A 13,486-nucleotide genomic window follows, 5' to 3' on the forward strand; every position below is an offset into this window, starting at 1 on the left:
TGGCTGACATTTTGCTCCTATTATGTTTAATAATCGCAATAAAACACTTTTAGAAACAGAGAATGCTTTAGAGGAAGATATTAGCACACCATCTCCATGAACCTAACCGTTCCATTATCTCTCAGTATAGGGCAAACTTTCACGTATTGTTGTGTAATGTGGGCCTTGTGTTAAGTATGACTGCATTTTACCCACAGGTAAATTGTCTATTTCAACCACCTATCTGCATATGCATTGATAAAGCGTTAATAATGGCCCTCCACAGCACTGCACAGGAACAACGCAAGAACCACACAGGACTGCCATGACAGCGTCACTGTCTAGACTCAAGCAAGCTTTACATAGCCATGGACTGAGAGGCTGCCGTCCAAGAAAAAAGCCCCTACACCAAAAACGTCACGTTCAAGAACAGGTTTGCAGCCAACCACATAGACTAAAAAGCCTTCTGGAGGACAGTTCTATGATTAGATGAGACAACGATTGAGGTCTTTTGGTAAAAGTGAGGCTTTTAACCCCAACAACACTGTCCCAAATGTTAAGCATGGTGGTGGTAGTATCATGCACTGGGGCATGGTACACTGGACAAGATGGATGGAAGAATGGAGAAGGAGGACCACCTCAGAATTCTTCAGCATAGCCCTATCAAATGGATTTGTTTAATTGCCTTCCCAAAGTTTTGATCTCAACATTACTGAAAATATGTAGACTTTGCTTAAAAGTCATGTCGGTGCCAGAAAACCGAAAAATTTTAATTGATGATGAAAAATGATTTAATTGAACTCTCCTAATTCTGCCAAGAAGTGTGGTGTATTTCCAATCAGAGTTCTGCCAGACGCTTGGGAAACTTTACCAAAGATTATGTGAGCTGTATTTATGGATCTGACACTGTATGTAGAATTGGGAATCACCAAATTCACGTCCATGATGAGTTTATATGAATGTCTGACCACAACTGTACATATAAACCCAGCATAGACTTGGATCTATCACAACATCAAACATGCTGAGTACTGAGGATGTGTGTGTGTGTGTGTGTGTGTGTGTGTGTGTGTGTGTGTGTGTGTAGGATTACTGCTGCTCCGCTCTTGCCATGACACTCACAGCTGAGAAAGCCCAGATGCACCTGCTCTCACTTTGTGTTTGTGTGTAATCACAGGCAGTAAGGCCATGTTTATAATTACATAAAAAAAGTCCTTCTATGACGTAGAGTGAGTGCTGCTCCTTTCTTTATGAAGACCTCTTTTCGCAATAAGGCTAAAGGGGAAATAAGGTGCCGTTCCTGTGCAGCGTTTTGGGTGTCAGTGTGTGTGTGTCCTTCACAGAAAGAAAGGCCTCACACTCAGGACCCAGAGATGTGGCACTTGAAGCCACCATCTGCCTGTTCAGACAGTCTCCTAACCTCTCTCTAATGAAACGTATTCAGATGTCAGACGATTCCAATTAAAGCTATAGCTTTCCTTCCTCACTTTAAACGTAGTCAATCAGCCTAGACATGTTTGGTGTCTGAAGTTTGCTTCTTTAGTTTTTTTTATTTTTATTTAAGCTACGAGTAGCTAACAAGCAATGGGAGGTTATACCCATCCAAGTAGCATGGTGATAACTGCATGCCCAAATCACCACACAGTCTCTTTAAAACGTGTGGAGTAATTCAGTAATCTCTAATAGACTTTTTTATGTTGTTTCTGACACTGCATGACAGTGGTGCTCAATTCTAGTCCTGAAAACCTACCACTCTGCAGAGTTCAGCTCAAACCGTAATCCAAAACCCCTGTTCCAGGTAATGAAGGACTTCAGTCTGAATATTAGCCAGGTGTGCTGGATCAGACCTTAAGTCAAGTCAAGTCAAGTTTATTAGTATAGCGCTTTTTACAACTGTTGTCACAAAGCAGCTTTACATAATTAGTAATTAGTAAAAGAAAAAAAAAAAATAACATAAGAAGACATGAAGAACTTAACAGGGTAGATCTCCAGGACCAGGATTAGGACCCCTGCTCTATGAAAGTGATAATCTTTCAAAATTCTGTCCAAAATATCAATATTTTTATACATATCAATACTGAACAGTGCAATACTTGTTTCGAAACTATTCATATCAACTGTGCTTTCTGACACACATACACACACACTCAGGCCCAAACGATTTGACAACTGTCACAATACTGATTATTAGTAACTCAATTAAACAATCAAAGTAAAGAACAAGCCACTTATACATTCCTGTTTTTTTCTAAAACTATGAAAACAGGCAATTCCTACAATAGTAGGAAAATTAAAAGAACACTACACTTATAAATACTATTATGCACATATTTGAGATTAATCATTTAAAATTATAAATTAATTTTCTCTATAGAACTTAGACAACAGCAGTTTGGTTCTTTTGAGCCAATATGTTTTTTGTTATTATGCTAAAATGGTACACAAATGGTGCTTTAGAAAGGTTCCAACCAAAGCCCTTTTAGTTTTACATGGGGGGGGGGGGTAATTGAAATATTACGGGTGTATCTCATTGACATTAGTTCAAATGTGTCAATAATGTTTGCCGACAGAGCGCTCAGTAAAGACACCTGCACCTTTTACCCTCTCTAAAACGAGCCATAAAAACAACCCCAGCTTATATTAATCATGTCCAAATTGCCATGCTGGTAAATATCCCATAATTTATCAATTAATAATTTATTAACTAATCTAAAAAATATTTGTACAAATAATGTATTGTTTATTCTAAAGGGGTTTGTGTGTATGCTCAATTAATATAATGTAACCATAATATTACTAATAAAAAATATTTCAATATTTTTTTTTATCATCCTCTCTTTAAAACACATAGTATGCACTTCAGGGCATAAATGTGCAAAAAAAAAATCTTTTTTTTTTCTTCAAACCTAAAAATGCTTGACAAAAGTTGGAATTATGTAATCATCGGGGTAATATATATATTTAGTCACTTGCAAATGTAATTTTGCATCAATGTAGTGCAAGGAAAAAATAAAGAAATCTAAACCATTTACAGGCTGTAGCAACAGGCTATAATGTTAGCTTAAGCTATTTTCTTACTCGTACACGGCCATTAAAGTAAACAGTAAAATAGAATACGGCCGAATAACAGCGCTGGATAATGCATGGTGCAGCGTTATGTTACCATGACAGCAGTGGTGCAGACACTACTTGTTGTTGCAGAAAAATGCCCTGCAGTGCATATTTACTGATTCCTATTTATTGTAGCGTGTCCTATGTATTCTGCACCGGACACCTAGCCTAACAGTGTTTCCTTGTACTGTACAAGCAACCTTATTAAGGTTGCTTGTGCTTCAAGTGCTTGTGCATAGCAATGGTGTAACTGTGATAAAGCATCTCCACTTTGCAAAGCTAACAGAGCACCACACTGTTGAGTCTCTGTCCAAAATAATCCCACATTTTAGATGCTTCTGTGGGCAAACACTCCAGAGAAATCTGTGTTTTCAGTGGCCGCTAGTCTAAGACTACTGAACCCAAAAAAGTGAGTGATGACTTATGCATGCATTTAGCACAATGCTATTTGGTGGGGTATTAGTCTAGGTGTTAGGTACAGTGGAAATTGTGTAAATCTGACACTCTCGCTGAATAAAGTCTTTCCTGGCCATCACAAAAGCAGTAAAAACTTTTCTGCATTAAAGCTGTTGAATGACATGTTATCTTGAAGATAGCACTTGTTCAAAATGCAAATTTAGTGGGTGATATCAGTGAGTCATGCCGCCTTTTCATGGCACGACCCTGCCGCAGTCCTCTCCCTTTACTGAAACAGACCACCCTGTTAAACAGAGCGGGGCTCTATCACACACAGCCAAGGACACATTTCTGTCAAAGTCGTTCTAAAAAGGTCATTTCATTCATCTTATCTCCGTCACTGTCAATTGAGGGATAAGGAGATGGTGTAGTCAGCACAGGCCATATTAAGACGTCTGTGTGAGAGGAACTGGGTTAACAGGGCAGTGACAAATAGCCTGGCCCATTTTCTCCAGTGACTAATGGAGACCCTTTCACCTACCCCGGATTTAGGCTGGTCCATCGGGAAGCCGGAGGCTGACGGAGCAACTTCATTCACCGCTGAACTACTTCTGGGAGTGGACGACTCTTACACAGTCCTGATGAGTCGTTCTTTTTGAGATCTTCTGAGTGAACTGAACTGATTCTTTTAAAGATTTTGTAGTCCAGAACTGTAAAATATGTTAAACACCCTCATCACTCTCCAGTCACATTATACACATTTGGCCTTTGATTTTATTACTGTCTATGGATTGGGCTTTTCTTTACAAGTGGGTTAGTCTTGGAAGCAGGCATTCACTTAAACATGTATTAGACCACTGATTTTGGAGTGACGGGACTTCTGGCCATTAACTTTTATTAGCAGTCATATCATCAGTAAATACCACTGACCCAGTTCCATTGGCATCCATACCTGCCCATGTCATAACAGTGCCTCCGCCATGTTTGACAGATAACATGGCAGATCAGATCATGAGCCCTTTCTTTCCCTCTCCACACTTTTCTCTTCCCCTCAGTTTGGAACAAATTGAAAAAAAAATCTTGGGTTACATCTGTCTGACGTTTTCTAACATGTTCTTAAATGCTACCAGTGGATTGCATTTTAAGGTCAACCCAGAGACGTTATAAATGAAGAGGCCGGGCACTGACTGACATGAAAATGTGACTTCTTGTAACATTCAACGCGGCGTCTGTTTACAGATAAAGCCCTGCCTTTCAACAAAAAGCGCCAATCAGCTTGCTGGATACGCCCTCTAAACACACACACTCAATGTGGAGATTGGTGCAAGCACAGTAGCTGGGGTTTAAAGTCAGATTTTATCAGTGGTTTAAAATATGATTTTGAAACCTTGGATTTGACCTTGTTTTGAATATTCTGGTCTCTCCTCATTCAGATAGAAGTCTGGTCTCGTGTGACATGGCTGCCAAGTGTGCAGACCTCCCTTATATGAGCTTTTGGTAAACCCTGTACTTACATAATGGTGCCTCTTAATTATAGGCCATGAAAATTCTCAATTTGACTAGATACTGTTTTCTTACAAGTTCCTAATTCTGGTCAATGGAACGATTCCTGACACTACTCACTGTAATGTGCTGTTCACATGTCCGTGGATTGGGCTGATGCATTTTTTCTTTTCTATGTGGGTTAGTCTTAGAACCAGTATGTATTAGTCCACTGAGTTTAGAGTGACAGGCCTTCTGACCATTAGCCATGACCATTTCACAAACCACACAGCATGCCAAAAGGCAAAATGGCAAGGGTGTATTGTACAATAGGCTGTAGGGTACGACACAGCCAGCTTCCTCTGCCCCCGTCAGTGTTATTGTAAGAATGCAGCCCTTGCTTTACCAGGGACTGCTTGACACAGTTTTCCAAGTAGCTGCCTGTGCCTAGTGGACATGGGTCACTGCGAAGGACCTTGTTTTTGTGAAGTTTGTGTTACGACAGGACGTAAAGTCTGTATGAAGGTTTACAAAGCAGCAACACGCTGGAGCTCCCTTTAAATGGCCTCTTTGGCCAGTTGTTGTATCACCTCCACTTACAGGCACTTGAGCCACAGAAAGGCCCAAAGCAAACTTATTACTATGATAAAACCTTGCAGCATTTTATTTTCATTTGATTTTCATTTCAAAGGCGTATGAGTGCGGGTCTTATGATTATTATCATTCAGAGAGGCTGAGCAATTCATCTGGAACAGAGAGGTCCACTACTCCAAACCAAAAGCACTTCAGCTCAATCTAAACTGTGATACGAGAAAAGCAGATCAAAGGACAGTACACACACACACACACACATAGAGAGAGAGAGAGAGAGAGAGAGAGAGAGAGAAAGCGAGACAATTGGCATCCTTCCCATGTCTACCCTATGTTTAATAATGTCCTAATATGTAATAACCTATTAATGTTGTTGCTGGCTATATGTAAAACCTCATTAAACCTGTAAATTGCATTTCTTATTATTTAGCAATATTGCACTTGTACTACATGGCCAAATGTATGTGGACACCCCTTTTGATCACGTGTTCAGCTATTTTAGCGACTTTCAACATGGCACCTCAGTTGGTGAAATTCATTCCCTGATAGAGCTGCCCTAGTCAGCTGTAAGTGCTATTAGTGTGAAGTGGAAGCATCTAGGTCAGCTGTGAAGTGGTAAAGGCCCCAATTCTAGTTTCTCAAGAACTAATTTTACACCAAACCACTCTGTATTACTTTGCAAATTTAATCATTCAGTGACTATTATGAAAACTGGTGAAATGTTCCTTAACCCCTTAACACACTTTCTAGGTGCTTGAAGGAGTTAAATAGCCATAGTTCTCAAAGGAGGTGTTCAACATGAACATGTGGATATGATGTACAAATGTTTACCTACTTTTGCTCATGTAGTGTTCAACTGTAGTGCTCATGCAGTCACTACAGTTAAAAAATGTCTAGATCTTACACAGAGCTTGGCAGAGAAAACTAGGGGGATTCACAAAGCAGCGTTTCTTAGAAAAGTGGACTGTCCACTGTCCCTTATCTTTTCTCCTACCGACTTTGAATTTTGCGTTATCTGCTTAACTGAGGAATCCTGCCTCTTGAAACACCTCACATGAGAACAACATTACACAGCAATAACCTAATAACAAGACAGACACAGAAAGGATCCACAAGCCAAGGAATCTGATTGTAGCTGTAAAGAGGTAACAGGTAAAGGTCAGAATTTCTGGACACAGTCTCGTCTCAGATTAAATCACAGCACATCCATGTTCAGCAAAGAACAACGATGTTCGAGGCTAACTGAGTTTTCTATCCTTGATCAGTTTAGGTCTCAGGCGGGGCCACCACTGCACTGGCAGCTGGATGCGGAAGAAACATTGAGGACAGACGCTGGCCTTTCCCAAAGGGTCGGAGCAATTTCATTTGTCAGCTTACTCCCACTTGTAGGAGCCTCTTCAGTTCTGTTAAATATTTCAGAGAATCAGCATCACCCTGCTTCTCAGAGCATGTGTGGGCTGTGAGTTACATGGCAAACACAGGCCACCTCAGGAAATATGTGTGACCGGCAAAATAAACTCTCAATGCTCAGCCTTTTTCTGCTTATTCGGTGTGTGGGGTGTTTGTCTGTGTTTAGAAGTGTTTCTCTCAGGCACCTAAAGCAGTTTCTGATATTTCCTCGCACACAACTTCTGCCCTTTGCTTGAGGTAAGTACTTCAGCATTTTTTAGAGTGTTTACTACATAACATTTAATTAACAAGTAATTCCTTGTGTTTTGGAGATGCTCTGACCCAGTCATCTAGTGTCTGGCTTCTTCCCATTTTGAACACATCACCTTTAAGAACTGACTGTTCATGTGCTGTCTATTATATGTAGTATTTTATATTTAGTATTTTATGACTGGCTTTTACTTGTTGTTTTAATGTCTGGTTTCATAACAAAGTATGTAAATAAAAATGTTCTACGTAAAAAAAGCATAGCATATTAGCTAGTTTTATTTATCATCATCTCATTAGTAGGGATGTACCGATACCACCGTTTCTTTTCCGATATCGATACTAGATTTTCAATTATCTGCCAATATCAAGTACCAATACCAACAAATTTTTATTATTATTATTAATTATTATTATTATTATTATTTTATTATTGATTTTAATTTTTTATGCCAATTTTTTTATCTTATGGCAAATAAGAATAAGCTTGAAAGAACAGCATTCACTGGTTGAGTAACAGCACATTTGAAAAGTGTCAAAGCTATGAAAAATTTGTGATGGCCACAATGCAGAAAGACGTGCAGGTAGGGAAGCATAATTTTGCTAAGCTCGACCAAACAGCTTATTTTAATTGGTGTTTAAAATTCAGAATTTAGGAAACAAAAAGTGCGTACACAGCAATTTCCCATTCCAGTACATGTCTCTATGTAACAATGTACTAAACTTTAATGTGTGGCTTTTAAATAAGCTGCTCAAACTTACTAAGCTTTGGGTTTCAGGACCAAAAAACACCACAGGAAACAAAAAGTGCTGATGTTCCATTAAATGTCGGTTTAATGGTAATAACTATTCATGACTGGCTTTTACTGGTTGTTTTAACGCTTGGTTTCATAACAAAGTATGTAAACAAAAACGTTCTACGTTAAAAAAAAAAAAACGTCAGTAAGCTTCATGGTATCGGTGCTCTCTATTGCCAATACCGATACTGTGTGTAAATGCCGATCGGTGCAACACTACTCATCAGTATATGAAGCCGGGACGATTTCGTTAACGAGTGAATTCGGACACTTCCTCATCATCACCAAGCGAACTGGTCACCTGAGTGGCCGAGCTGCGTTTAAAGCACTGTACACACAGGAGCTGAATTCTGAATCAGTAAAAGCACTGAGCTGTTAATGGAGTCATCTCTGATCGTTATGTCGCTTAGAAACATAAGCCTCTTATTACTGACATCCATGGAAATCACTTGCTTAGCTATATTTTTTTTTACTTCAACTTATATTATTATACTTTATTTATTTTGTATATATTTTTTATTTTTTATTTTTATTATTAATTTCTTTTTTGTTATCTTTATCTATTGGTGAATGGAGGGACAGCAAAGTAAGAATTTCATTGTACAGCGTAACTGTCTGTTTCGGCTGTGCATATGACAATAAAACTCTTGAATCATGAATCTTGAATATGAGCAAAGGCCATTGACTCCAGCTTGTTCTGCTGTCTGTTGCTTAGTAACAAGAGACTCGCAATGCATTTTGGTCAACATTCAGCTGATGCAGTGAGCTACAATGCTGTGCATTGTGGGAGATTGTAGCGCTCTAAAAATAACGTACTAACTCTAATACTTTACGATTCGAAACAATAATCAGTAGTGCCCTAAAGCGTAAATTTTAGCCACTCCTAATTTTTGCTATATTATAAAAACGTATTACATCAAATGAAATTAACATGCAATAATGCAATAAAACATGTGCGTCACTTGCCATTCCCTTTACGAACCAGGTGCGGTCTGACTTTGGCGGATGGCGCAAAGTTACGGTGTAGGTGCGTTGGGCACGTGCTTGTGTTGACAAGATGGCAATGAACGTCTGACTGTTGACATCTGCCTAGGGTGTTTTCAGTCAGTGGTGCACCCGTGTTTTCTGTTACCAAGATAGTAATACCCAGAAATGTACGTGAACACACCTCATTTGGAGACCACTATACCCATCAGCGTAGATATATTCGCAAGCACTGTTGCTATTTAAACGACACAGGCGGAAGGCGCGAACATACACTGTTGGCGGGGTGTAAGATTGCAATGAGCTTCATGCAGGGTGTAAGATAGGCCCCTAACACTTTACAATCTGTCTGACTGTTGACGTCTGCCTAGGTTGTTTTCAGTCACCTACACCAGAAATTGACCTGAACACACCCCATTTCAAGACCACCACGCCCTTCAGCTTAGATTTATTGATAAGCAGCGTTGCTATTTATCAATGCAGGCGGAAGGCATGAAAATAGACTGTTGGCGGGGTGTAAGATTTAACTCTGTAGGATTTGGACTCTTTGAGGAAAATGGCAGACATACTCAGTAGTACCCTAAAGCATAAATATGGAGGCATTTTGGTCACATGTTACATTACTGACATATTAACATAAGCATATGTAATTATACACCCGCTACAGCCACCTCATGCAAACCACATGAAGCTGAGGCATCTCTAACAGACTAGCTCATGTGGTTTTGGCGCTCTATGACGCAGTTATCTACATACATGGATAAACGTGCGGACATACTTTACACCTGAAGATGACTCCTATTGTTTTTAACGAAACAACGTACTTTAGTTCACGTGTATAGAGACTTAAACAGTGTCAGAAACCACATAAGCAAGTCTATCAGAGATGAATTACCAGCTCCACACAGTTTGAGGGGAGTGTGTGATGCAGTTAGGGGTATTTAAATTCCTTTAGCCTCGTAGCTCCATTGCAAGACTTAAAATCTAGCAAGCTGATCGACTACATTGAGGTGTAAGGGGGGAAACTATGCCAATTTTATCTTTGGATGGCAGAGAGAGCCACTGTGCCAAGCTCCTGCACCCACTGTAATGGTCCTGAACGACAGCGAGCTGTGCAGCCTTCAGGCGGCCGATTCATAAGACGCTACCTGACCCGAAGGCTTCCTTGCCCCATTAAACCTTCAGTTGCCTTTGACCCACTATCAGTATTTTAGTGGCTAACAGTCTGGCGGTGGCGATCCGCTCCATAAATCCCACTCTTTCATTTCCTTTCCCCAGGTTTTAGAAAACGGATGGCGTAGTTAAAGCAGTGAAGGGCGTGAAAGAGATGTGTGGAGGTATAAGTAGTGTTTAACGCTCCATCGTCCTGACAAGCATCATGCTGCGTTAAAGCTTCAACGGAATCACAGTAAAACCACCCTAGTAGCCACCAACAGCTTTCTGGAAGAGGCTAACTGGATGTGCTAACAAACAGGCTTCCTCCCTTCCTGTAGTCAAAGGAGTAGTGTGGTTGTTGTGTTGCCGTGATCCATCTTATCCTAAAATGTGGTCAGTTAAGACATGTTTGGTGTCTGAAGTTTGCTTCTTTAGACGAGGAACCTCTTTAAACCTCAAACCGCAATCCATGTCAAAAATAACAAATCTCACTTAAATGTTTTAAAGAGCTTTGATTTAGGGTGTGAACATCATCAAATATCAAGTTTTACTCATTTCCCAATGAACTAGTGTGATGTCACAAAAACATATTTACATACGCTACCTGACAAAAGTATTAGGACACCTGCTCATTCATTGTTTCTTCCAAAAACAAGTGTACTGAAAAGCGTTAATCCTGCTTTTGCTGAAGTAACTGTCTCTACTATCAAGGCAAGCCTTTCTACTAGATGTTGAAGAACAGCTGTGAGGATTTGATTGCATTCAGCACTGAGAGCATTAGAGAGGTCAGGATGTTGGATGATCACCACCCTACCTCATCCCCAAACTCGTCCTAAACGTACTGGATGAAGCACCAACCATCATTACAGAGAACACAGTTCAATGCTGAGGGGCTTTATACCCCTCTAGGTATGTTGGACATCTTTTTAATCCTCCAGACAAGTATTTGTGTATGCACATATATTTATTATCTATACACAAGCAGAGGTAAACAGCAAGCATGATGCCACATACTCCCACCCATTCACTCTAATGTGAATTAGACCTGGGCTAACCTAGGCTTCTTTTGAAATAAGGCCCAATACAGAGCAGCCAATGAGAAAACAGACTGTTTATGTTTATTATATCGGGTCAGGGTTTTTTTTTATTATTTTAGAAGGAACATATCATCACTGCCATGCAAAAACCTTGTATCTCAATTTCTGTCCTTTTTTGAACGTCACCTGAATCTGCCAGTTGTTCTTTAGATTATTATTACAAGAAATTTATGCTAAATGGATTACTAGAATAGAAATGCTCCAAAATTACTTAAACATTTGACTAAAATCATTTTACACTGACATCCACTGAAAGTTGTAAAGTGTCAAGTTGACACTTTTGGAGATGTGGGATGTTTTTGCATAACAATGACAGTATGTAGGACATCATCTCTAACAGTCTAACGGTTGCTAATGTGGATTCCCACACTGCTTAACACACACTCACATCTCTTTTGCAAAAGTGGATCTTCTCTGACATACCTCAAAGAACTCTTTGTAGCTTCTTCAGGTTTTTTTTTGGAGTGCAGCTAAAAACAGTAGCCTTATGGCCTAACTACAATGAATTTATTAATTTTATATAGAAAGGTGGTGTCGGTATCAGTAGCTGGATCAGGAATTAAATAAAGTTTAATAAACACAGGTCATTTTAGAGCACAGTAGTTTTACAAGAAAAATGTCAGATCAGTATCAGCCGATACATAAAGTTCAATGACAGAAAAGTGGTGCTGTGCCATCTGTAATTCCCAAGCAAGCCCCTCTTCCTCAGTAAGCTACTGCACCAGTGCACCTATAATGAACATGCAAAGGCTTAGAGCTGAAGACCTTGGCATGACTAATGGACGACTGGACAGGCCAACTGAGTTCATTATGATCCACAGGAAACAACATGTGGCTCCTGTCTCTCCTTAATGCGCTTCAGAACTACGTAAGAATGAAGTCCGGATCAGGAGAACCGAGAGAGGAACCCGGTCAGATGTGTGGAAAAACACCAAGCCTGCACCACGCTGCGAGAAGTGCCAGAGTGCTGTGCAATGCTAGCATCCCCTGAACCAACCCAGTGCTAGAAAATGCATGGCTTATTTAGGCAGTTGACTGCAGCCAAGCCCTGGTCCATTTCTGCAGGGGTGCTACAGCGACAGTGCGGTGAGATGAAGGCGTGTAGTGCAGTAATGAGGTGCAGATGATTTTTTTACATTAGCATGATACACTAATACTGCAAAATTTGGATTGAGGCACTCCTCCTCAAAAACATCTGAGCGCGCGCACTCACATTCACACTCACACTCACCGGTGAACAGGAGGCTGTGGCTGAGACTCGGGAAGGCTGGGAGTTGTCAGATGAAGCTGTGCGTGTGCCGTATCGTTGGCTTTGACATTATTTTGTAGTTGTTATTTTAGTCGTCGTTCAGCTGCTCTGAAGCTCCTGGGTGGCGAACGATCCCCTCAGCTGCATCCACAGCGGTGAGCGACGGACAGCAGTGAAGGTGCTGCGAGGAGGGCGGGTTTGTTTTCCCCCCACCCGTATTCCGCCAAGCCCCGCCCACCTCCGCTTTAATTGGCTGTTAGGCGTTATTTACAAGCAGTCCGCCGTTCTAGAACCCTGCGCTTAGCCAATACTACTACAGAGGGCGTGGCCTGTTCGGAAAACGTGAACTACCAGCCAATTACAGTCCATGGAGGGAGCTATTATAGTACTAGCCAATCCGCGCAAAGAGGGCGGGCTTTTCGAGAAAACGCGGCTTGTTAAATTGGGTAGAGGAAAAAAAAAGCCAGTAATGTGAGAACTACAAGCTAATCACTGCTCAGCAGACCAATGGGAGAATGATTGACGGCACAGAAGGCTAGTAGTTACATGAGTAGTTCCATGAGCTGTTTAATAACTCTATATAACCCTAGCACAGTGGGCGGGGCTTACTGTAATTTGAGGTCAAGAAGAAAATATGATTTGCTTGCCAATCACCATACAGGGGCAGGGTAGTACAAAGTCATTGCAGAGGGGGCGTGGCTTGTCAGAATATGGGTGGGGTCCTGCTTGCAGTCCCTGGCAACCATTACACAGCTGACCCATTTAGTCCCAGTGGTGAAGCTGCGGATCAGAAGAAGCGATTACGGCACTTAATGAAGTTAAAGCCACTGATCCATAACTCTGAGATCATGTAGAGCAGGGGAGTCCAGCTCTGGTCCTGGGGGCCTTTAGTCCAGTTCTGGTCGTTGGGGATTCAGCTTCTCAGTTAAGTCAGCTATAAGCCAACTGGACAAGAGTTTCAGAGTTTCTGAGCACAGAGATGCTCTTGT

At 40.8% G+C, this 13,486-nt stretch overlaps 1 protein-coding gene across 1 annotated transcript in view; it reads right to left on the reverse strand.

Annotated features, from left to right (window-relative positions):
* The window catches only part of rims3 (regulating synaptic membrane exocytosis 3), an 89,714-nt gene extending 77,019 nt beyond the window's left edge, over nucleotides 1–12,695 (reverse strand). Inside the window, exon 1 of the mRNA XM_072675826.1 lies at nucleotides 12,480–12,695. The gene's annotated coding sequence lies outside the window, so the exon portion shown is untranslated. The remainder of the gene's footprint in view (nucleotides 1–12,479) is intronic.
* Nucleotides 12,696–13,486: the final 791 nt, after the last annotated feature.

This window comes from Salminus brasiliensis, chromosome 3 (assembly GCF_030463535.1).
Source record: "Salminus brasiliensis chromosome 3, fSalBra1.hap2, whole genome shotgun sequence".
In the NCBI taxonomy this organism is placed as follows: domain Eukaryota; kingdom Metazoa; phylum Chordata; class Actinopteri; order Characiformes; family Bryconidae; genus Salminus; species Salminus brasiliensis.